The sequence below is a fragment of the Porites lutea genome, chromosome 5, assembly GCF_958299795.1.
Source record: "Porites lutea chromosome 5, jaPorLute2.1, whole genome shotgun sequence".
In the NCBI taxonomy this organism is placed as follows: Eukaryota; Metazoa; Cnidaria; class Anthozoa; order Scleractinia; family Poritidae; genus Porites; species Porites lutea.
Window position 1 is genome coordinate 40,190,177 of NC_133205.1, and position 10,090 is coordinate 40,200,266.

The window sequence follows — 10,090 nt, forward strand, 5'->3', positions numbered from 1 at the left end:
TTCACTATTATTGTATCAAAACACATTACAAAACACCCCTCTGTAACAGAGCCAGTGAAATCCTACCCAGTGGTTTCATTCAGTCTCAGCCAGTGATAATTTAGCCTCCCGGTACCTGGCGCGAATAATTTAATTTGTTTCTACCCGGCTAATTTTTTTTCCTCCCAGGTCAATTTCTATTGTGACTACAAAACCAGTATATATATTTCTTTATTCATATTTGTTTTTAAGGAAGCAAAACTATAAATAATTATAACCAATGACAAATGAAATCGGATGGTATCAATTAAATCGAATCTCGCATGAAAAAGTGTAAACCTCTTAGTTCTTCTTGCTGTAGCAATATAATGTAAAATGTTTTCAAAACCGTTCATACCCTTAAAGAATACAGAGTTTGTATGTGAGTTGAAACAGGGTTCAGTTGTGATGGCTGCCGACCAGCTGTAAGACATAGTAGAGCTGCGTCCTTTGTTTAAGTCTGCGAGAAAGTGCTAACCTCCTCTTCTGTGGCCGTTAAAAGTATTATGATTTCTCTTCAATTTAGTGCAACGATTGATGTCAACAAAAGCACTTCATATAGATCTTGAACGATATTCTTCCTCCTGCATTATCATTTAGGAAGTCTATGTCAAACGTATTGACATTTGTTACCCCGCCTTGCTTTTTGCAGTCTTAGTTGGCTGTCGTTTGTATCGCCTTTCCCTTTCGCTTCTAACTAGCCCCTGAAAATAATAGAGCTGAAACAGACTGTAATCCCTAAGCTTCTTCCAAGAAAAAATAAAAAGGGTTTTGAGAATTTTATTCGCTAAGAAAAACTTGTCAATAATCACTGAGTATCAGTATCTGTTAATTTGTAAGATAATGTGTGTGTGGTTTTGATTATTATCATTTTTTTCTAGTCTCTTTTTCTTAAATTAAAGTCCAGATTTTCATTTTTTTTAAACACAAACTAGAGTGAAGCTCTACATAATTTATTAAGTCAATAAAACTTTGGCCTAGCTTTAAATATATAACCTACCTTATAAAGATTCATCCAAAGTTACATTTCCTTATTAAGAATTTTCAATGACAGTAACTGACTTTCTGCTTTTATATGTTCTCTGTTGGACAAAAACAACTCAGTGCTATTAGGCGTCATGTAAATTATTGATGAAATAAAACTCTTGACTATTGATTCATTTTCGTCTCCAAAAACACTGCTTTTTAAAAACGCTCTCCAGAGTGTAAAGTCTTGAAAAAACTGTTTTTTTCCCTGTGCTTGTTTATTTCTTCCTCTTTCATTTCAACAGGTATGTTTCAACTGATATCCCTTGCTTGAAATCTCTTTTTTTTTAAAATGATTTATATTGAAATTTTCATGCCATACCGAAGCGAATTTAACCACTATTTAACTCTGACCACAAGTTTGGTGCATGGGCAAAAGAAACAGCTTGTCGTTAATTGGTCTTAAAAGAAAATAAAAGAGCTACAAAACGGAAAGCCCATCCTCTCTTACCTACTACGTCAGATCGGCGGCTCAGATGAATGTTGTTGACTCGACTAGCTTGATATAATTTAGTGTTAAGCCAGTTTGCCAGTAAAGGATATAAAGGTGAAATTCAGAATTAGGTTATAAATCGATTATAACGTAAATGTAACCAAAATAACTAAGGTGTCAACAGGCAAACAATTACAACAAGAACAGGCCTCGGCCCAGGCCCCTTTACTAGTCAAGAGGTTTCTGTTTCCTTTTATCTAAGCAGGAGAAACTCTGTCAAGAGACGTGTGAGCGCACTGGGGCAAAAAGGAACCAAACATTTGAACGCGGGTCGGGAGGGCAAGGCCCCTCGCCCATGCTGCTATGTTTTGCTCGTCCTCGCATATATCCTGTTTGGCTGTAGACAACCGTTCACGTCGGTTTCATTTGGAATTCAGCTTTAATGTATGACTATTTCCCTCATTTTTTCTTTAAACGTTTGGCAGAATAATCTCAGTTCAGTGTAGAAATTGAGATGTTTCAACCTGATTTTTTTGAGAGCAAACTTTCGAAGCTATTAAAGTACATTTATGCTGACTTTTCAAGGACGCCACACCAGTATTTTTGGTTGAAAATTTGAATGGTATGCTTTCTTTCCTCCAGAAACGAAATTGCCTACCCTTACTCTGACTTGGACCATATATAATTTCATTCTTATTGTGCTTTCCCTTGTGAATAGAAAACGCATCACCCAAGTGTTATATAGATGAACAAATCAAATGCAGCTTGTAATGATCTTAAAGGTTTTTTTTATTTTTTTCTGAGATTAGACCTTAAAATTTCATCATTATATATGACTCCTTTCAAAGGAGTCATATAACTACATAAATCTGATCTGTGGCTTATAAAATAAATATTTTCTTTTAAATTTCAGTGCAAAAGCCTTAAACCATAGATGCTAAAAGTTTACATGAGAAAAGAGCAAATATTAAACAGTAGTTAATTACTGCTTAACAACATCAATCACGCTGCAACAGTGCTGGATGCTGCACTCCTCAGCAACAACAACCTTGTGTGCTCATTTTTCCTGAAGCCGCAGACTGTTTGAAATTAACATTTTCATTCAGATAGAAGGCTGCAGGAAGCACCTGGATCTTGAAATCCTCACACAGAAGCTGGCCTAGAATGTAAAATGATAATTATAGTGATAAAACGACACAAGAGTTTTGACATTTCTATATCTAGCATCTAGCATTACCGCCAAATAGACCTCTTCTGTCAGGCAGTTTTTTGGAGCCAAACAAAAGCAGCCAATATAAAAACTAAGAATTTACTTATAAATTTATTCTCTTGTCCTGCTTTCTTCGTCTTCACTACTTTTTATTTTTCCTTTCTTTTTCCTTTCTTGTGTGATTTTCAAGCTAATCGAGTGCAAAAAACCCTACCTTTTTGCACTCTTTCACTCAGAGGGCTGCAAATTTCGCTAGGTTCATTTTCAAAAACTGGAATTCACTTTCATTTGGCTTTATGGCTAAGGTTAAAAAACGAAAAGAAATCGCATTGCAGGACAGGGAAACCTTCATTTCTTTTGCTTCATTTCTTAAAGCCAGTTTAAACTCACTGCTTTGATTTGTTTAAGTGAAAAAAATCTCAGAAGAGAAGAGACTTTACCTTCATTGTCATCATCTTTTCGTAGACCGACATTTATCGGACGGGTAAGATAGTTGCTTTGCGTAATTTTCTGAAAAACAAAAAAAATTGTCTTTAATTTTTCTTTTTGTTCTTTTATTAATAAATCAAAAATAAAAGAATAAAAATACAATATAATTAAAAATAAACAATTAAAAAATAACAGTAATGGAAAATGAATAAAATTGAATGATGCTCTTCGAACACAGTTTAGATCCAACTATGTGATATTTACCTTTCCTGGTGCAGACATTTTGCTGAGTGTTTTCAGGTAAAGCTTCACTCGAGAAGGTTTGTGAGTCCAATCACAATGTTGATTAAACACTATGTCTTTATGTCTTTTATAGTCTTTGATGTTGTGTCAGGCTATAATCACGCGAGGTGCACATTAAATAGACTATGTTAATATCCCTTTTATATATAGTATTGTACCTAGAACTTAACAACCGAATTTGCCATCTTTTTTGTTCACAGAAGAGGGTGAGTTGTTCTTCTTGTCATAAGTGCATCTTCAAACTTTCTTTAAGTCAAATCACGCGAAGGACAATATAAAAAGGTTTAAAACACGAGTTACAAGACAAACGTTTCTTTGGTTTTACTTTTTATCTCAGGGTAAGACTCGCATTATTATTTTTTCAAAGCTGTTTTCATGGTTATTGTATAAAAACACATTACACCCCTATGTAACAGAGCCAGTGAAACCCTACCCAGTGGTTTCATTCAGTCTCAGCCAGTGATAATTTAGCCTCCCGGTACCTGGCGCGAATAGTTTAATTTGTTTCTAACCGGCTATTTCTTTTTTCCTCCCAGGTCAATTTCTATTGTGACTACAAAACCAGTATATATATTTCTTTATTCATATTTGTTTTTAAGGAAGCAAAACTATAAAACATTATCACCAATGACAAATGAAATCGGATGGTATCAAATGAAATCGAATCTCGCATAAAAAATTGTAAACCTCTTAGTTCTTCTTGCTGTAGCAATATAATGTAAAATGTTTTCAAAACCGTTCATACCCTTAAAGAATACAGAGTTTGTATGTGAGTTGAAACAGGGTTCAGTTGTGATGGCTGCCGACCAGCTGTAAGACATAGTAGAGCTGCGTCCTTTGTTTAAGCCTGCAAGACAGTGCTAACCTCCTCTTCTGTGGCCATTAAAAGTATTGTGATTTCTCTTCAATTTAGTTCAACGATTGATGTCAACAAAAGCACTTCATATAGATCTTGAACGATATTCTTTCTCCTGCATTATCATTTAGGAAGTCTATGTCAAACGTATTGACATTTGTTACCCCTGCTTGCTTTTTGCAGTCTTTGCTGACTGTTGTTTGTATCGCCTTTCCCTTTCGCTTCTAACTAGCCCGTGAAAATCAAAGAGCTGAAACAGACTGTAATCCCTAAGCTTCTCCCAAGAAAAAAAAAGCGTTTTGAGGGTTTTATTCGCTAAGAAAAACTTGTGAATAATTACTGAGTATCAGTATCTGTTTATTTGTAAGATAATGTGTGTGTGGTTTTGATTATTATCATATATTTCTAGTCTCTTTTTCTTAAATTAAAGTCCAGATTTTCCTTTTTTTTTTAAACACAAACTGGAGTGATGCTCTACATAATTTATTAAGTGAATAAAACTTTGGCCTAGCTTTAAATATATAACCTACCTTATAAAGATTCATCCAAAGTTACATTTCCTTATTAAGAATTTTCAATGACAGTAACTGACTTTCTGCTTTTATATGTTCTCTGTTGGACAAAAACAACTCAGTGCTATTAGGCGTCATGTAAATTATTGATGAAATAAAACTCTTGACTATTGATTCATTTTCGTCTCCAAAAACACAGCTTTTTAAAAACGCTCTCCAGAGTGTAAAGTCTTGAAAAAACTTTTTTTTTTTTCCTGTGCTTGTTTATTTCTTCCTCTTTCAAGAGGTATGTTTCAACTGATATCCCCTGCTTGAAATCTCTTTTTTTGAAATGATTTATATTGAAATTTTCATGCCATACCGAAGCGAATTTAACCGGTATTTAATTCTAACCACAAGTTTGGTGCATGGGCAAAAGAAACAGCTTGTCGTTAATTGGTCTTAAAAGAAAATAAAAGAGCTACAAAACGGGTTTGCCCATCCTCTCTTACCTACTACGTCAGATCGGCGGCTCAGATAAATGTTGTTGACTCGACTAGCTTGGTATAATTTAGTGTTAAGCCAGTTTGCCAGTAAAGGATATAAAGGTGAAATTGAGAATTGCGCTATAAATCGATTACAACATAAATGTAACCAAAATAACTCCCCCTCCCCGTTTTGCGCCTGCCACGCCGGCTAACAATTCCAACAAGAACCTGACCTCGGCCCAGGCCCCTTTACTAGTCAAGAGGTTTCTGTTTCCTTTTACTCAAGTGGGAGAAACTCTGTAAAGAGACGTGTGAGGGCTCTGGGGCAAAAAGGAACTAAAAATTTCAACGCGGGTCGGGAGGGCAAGGCCCCTCGCCCATGCTGCCTTGTTTTGCTCGTCCTCGCATATATCCTGTTTGGCTGTAGACAACCGTTCACGTTGGTTTCATTTGGAATTCACCTTTAATGTATGACTATTTCCCTCATTTTTTCCTTTAAACTTTTGGCAGAATAATCTCAGTTTAGTGTAGTAATTGAGATGTTTCAACCTGATTTTTTTAGAGCAAACTTTTAAAGGTATTAAACTACATTTATTCTCTCTTTTCAAGGACGCCACACCAGTTTTTTCTGGCTGAAAATTTGAATGGTATGCCTTTTTTCCCCCAGAAACGAGATGGCCTACCCTTACCCTGACTTGGACCATATATAATTTCATTCCTATTGTTCTTTCCCTTGTGAATAGAAAACTGGCCGCATGAAGAAACACTTTTGCAGCTCTTTGAAATACATGAGCATATTCGAGCTAACTCAAACTTCGCCAAAACCCCAATTAGTAAGTAAGAGTAGTTGTACGTCGGGTCTCATGCAGCAAAACTTTAGAATCCTCAATCAGGGTCAAAGCAGGTGCTCGGGGTTGGGACCAGGACCGGGGCTGGGCTCGGGGTCTGTCTATCTGCCCGTCTGTTTGTTTGTTTGCGTTTTTTTTTCTCCCTTTTTCAACAGGTATGTTTCAACTAATATCACTTACTATAAATCTCTTTTTTTGAAATGATCAATATTGAAATTTTCATTCCATACCGAAGCGACCCTGACTGGGACCATATATAATTTGATTCCTATTGTTCTTTCCCTTGTGAATAGAAAACGAATCACCCAAGTGTCATATAGATGAAGAATTCAAAGCAGCTTGTGATGATCTTAAAGGGTTTTTTTAATTTTTTTTTCTGAGATTAGACCTTAAAATTTCATCACAATATAAGATTCCTTTAATTAACTACATACATCTGAACTGTGACTTATAAAATAAATATTTTCTTTTAAATTTCAATGCAAAAGCCTTAAACCATACATGCTAACAGTTTACATGAGAAAAGAGCAAATATTAAACAGTAGTTCATTACTGCTTAACAACATCAATCACGCTGCAACAGTGATGGACGCTGCACTCCTCAGCAACAACAACCTTGTGTGCTCATTTTTCCTGAAGCCGCAGACTGGTTGAAATTAACATTTTCATTCAGATAGAAGGCTGCAGGAAGCACCTGGATCTTGAAATCCTCACACAGAAGCTGGCCTAGAATGTAAAATAATAATTATAGTAATAAAAAGACACAAGAGTCTTTGCATTTCTAAATCTAGCAGGATTTTTGAAAGCATTACCGCCAAATAGACCTCTTCTGTCAGGGAGTTTTTTAGCGGGCCAAACAAAAGCAGCCAATATATAAAATCTAAGAATTCTACCATAAATTTATTCTCTTGTCCTGCTTTCTTCCTCCTCACCACTTTCTATTTCTCCTTTCCTTTTCCTTTGTTTATGTGATTTTTAAGCTAATCGAGTGCAAAAAAACCTACCTTTTTGCACTTTTTCACTCAGAGGGCTGCAAATTTCGTTAGGTTCATTTTCGAAAACTGGAATTCACTTTCATTTGGCTTTATGGCTAAGGTTAAAAAACGAAAAGAAATCGCTTTGCAGGGCAGTGAAACCCTCATTTCTTTTGCCTCATTTCTTAAAGCCAGTCAAAGCACACTGCGTTGATTTGTTTAAGTGAGAAAAATCTCAGAAGAGAAGAGACTTTACCTTCATTGTCATCATCTTTTCGTAGACCAACATTTATGGGATGTGTAAGATCGTCGCTTTGCGCAATTTTCTGAAAAACAAAAAAATTTGTCTTTAATTTTTCTTTTTCTTCTTTTATTCATAAATAAATAATAAAAGAATAAAAATACAATATAATTAAAAAGAAACAATTAAAAAATAATAATAATAGTAATGGAAAATGAATCAGATTGAATGATGCTCTTCGAAAACAGTTTAGATTTTAACTATGTGATATTTACCTTTCCTGGCGCAGACATTTTACTGAGAGATTCTAGTTCAGGTAAAGCTTCACTCGAGAAGGTTTGTGAGTCCAATCACAATGTTGATTAAACACCATGTCTTTATGTCTTTTATAGTCTTTGATGTTGTGTCAGGCCATAATCACGCGAGGTGCACATTAAATAGACTATGTTAATATCCCTTCTATTTATAGTATTGCATCTAGAACTTAACAACCGAATTTGCCATCTTTTTTGTTCACTGAAGTGGGTGAATTGTTCTTCTTGTCATAAGTGCATCTTCGAACTTTCTTTAAGTCAAATCACGCGAAGGACACTATAGAAAGGTTTAAAACACGAGTCACAAGACAAACGTTTCTTTGGTTTTACTTTTTATCTCAGGGTAAGACTCGCATTATTATTTTTTCAAAGCTGTTTTCATGGTTATTGTATAAAAACACATTACACCCCTCTGTAACAGAGCTAGTGAAACCCTACTCAGCGGTTTAATCAGTAGGCTACCCAGTGATAATTTAGCCTCCGATCCCGGTACCTGGCGCGAATAGTTTAATTTGTTTCTACCCAGCTATTTCTTTTTTCCTCCCAGGTTAATTTCTATTGTGACTACAAAACCAGTATATATATTTCTTTATTCATATTTGTTTTTAAGGAAGCAAAACTATAAAACATTATCACCAGTGACAAATGAAATCGGAAGGTATCAAATGAAATAGAATCTCGCATAAAAAAGTTTAAACCTCTTAGTTCTTCTTGCTATAGCAATATAATGTAAAATGTTTCTTAATTTTTCATACCCTTAATTAGTTTCGTGTACATCCTGATACGCAAAACACTTTCCGCGCTTAAATAATAATAATTTGCTAAGATAAGTGTGCATAAGTTCTCCTGTATAGATGGCCTGAAGTTTAACATGGTAATTGGATGCCTTAATTAGTCACGTGATCCTTATCTTGACAACTTTCAATCAAACTTAATCTTTACAACGCCTGAAAGCTGTCACGTAAGTTTCGTGTCAATACGTTGCATATTTACGTAGATAGACCACCCTCGCGCCTTCATTTTTTCATGTTTTTTTTTACGTACTTTAGATGACCTAGTCCTTAATGTACCTCAAATTGTCTTGTGTGAGTCTAATGGTACGCGCATGCAATCGACGTCATTATCAGATAAATCATCAAGCAAGCCCCTTTAATCGATTTTTTTGGATATCTGCATGATTCCTTGTCAGTGGAACTTGGATTCCGGATTCCAATCGTTGGCAGGATTCTGGATAACTTGAGCTGAATTATGGATTCCAAAGTCAAGGATTCCGGATTCCACAAAATCTCCCTGATTCCGGAAGCAGAATTACCTAACATGGGCGATATTTTATATCAAAACTACCGAGGATTTATTCAGCTTTAAAACTACACAAAGCCACAAGCTTTCTCCATCCTGCTTTAGATCACCGGAGCTTTTAGCCTTTAGAAAAGGTTGAGTGACGATTGGCTTTATAAGGTAAAGGATAAATTCTAGTAATTTTGTGGGCTGTATTCAATTTGTTGTTAAACAGCCAACTGGTTCGCCTCCTACCAGTTGGTATTATTACTCAATAATTGACACTTTCTACCCTAATTTTCAGGCTAGAAAAAAAAAGTACAGTTAACTTTTTTAGGACTAAAAAAATTGACCTTGAACTTGGCTATTTAAAAATAACCCTAAAAATTTTCAAATGTTGCTTCTTTTATTTTTCTTAAAATCGGTATGGTCGAGTGGAAATTACGAGTGTTCTTTGAGTAAGTACAGAAACAAGGGAAGACGTAAATGAAATATTGTCACATGTCACAAAACACACAAGCACTTGTAATTCATAATTCACTTTACTAAAAAGGAAAATACTGGCCGCGAGAAGAAACACTTTTGCGGCTCTTTGAAATACATCAGCATATTCGAGCTAACTCAAACTTGGTCAAAAACCCATTTGGTAAGTAAAGAGTAGTTGTACGTCGGGTCTCATGCAGCAAAACGTAGACTCAATCAGGGTCGAAGCTGGTGCTCGGGGTTGGGACCAGGGCCGGGGCTGGGCTCGGGGTCTGTCTATCTGTCCGTCTGTTTGCGTTTTTTCTCCCTTTTTCAAGAGGTATGTTTCAGCTAGTATCACTTACTATAAATCTCCTTTTTTTCAAAATGATTGATATTGAAATTTTCATGCCATACCGAAGCGAATTTAACCGCTATTTAATTCTAACCTCAAGTTTGGTGGGTAAAAGAAACAGCTTCTCGTTAAATGGTCGTAAAAAAAAATAAAAGAGATATAAACGGGAAGCGTATCCTCTCTTACCTACTACATATCAGATCGGCGGCTCAGAGGAATGTTGTTGACTTGACTAGCTCGATACAGTTGCCAGTAAAGGCTTACATGCAGATTAAATCCAGAATTAGGTTGTAAATCGATTATAACGTAAATGTAGCCAAAATAACTAAGGTGTCAACCGGCAAACAATAGAGCAATTCAGATG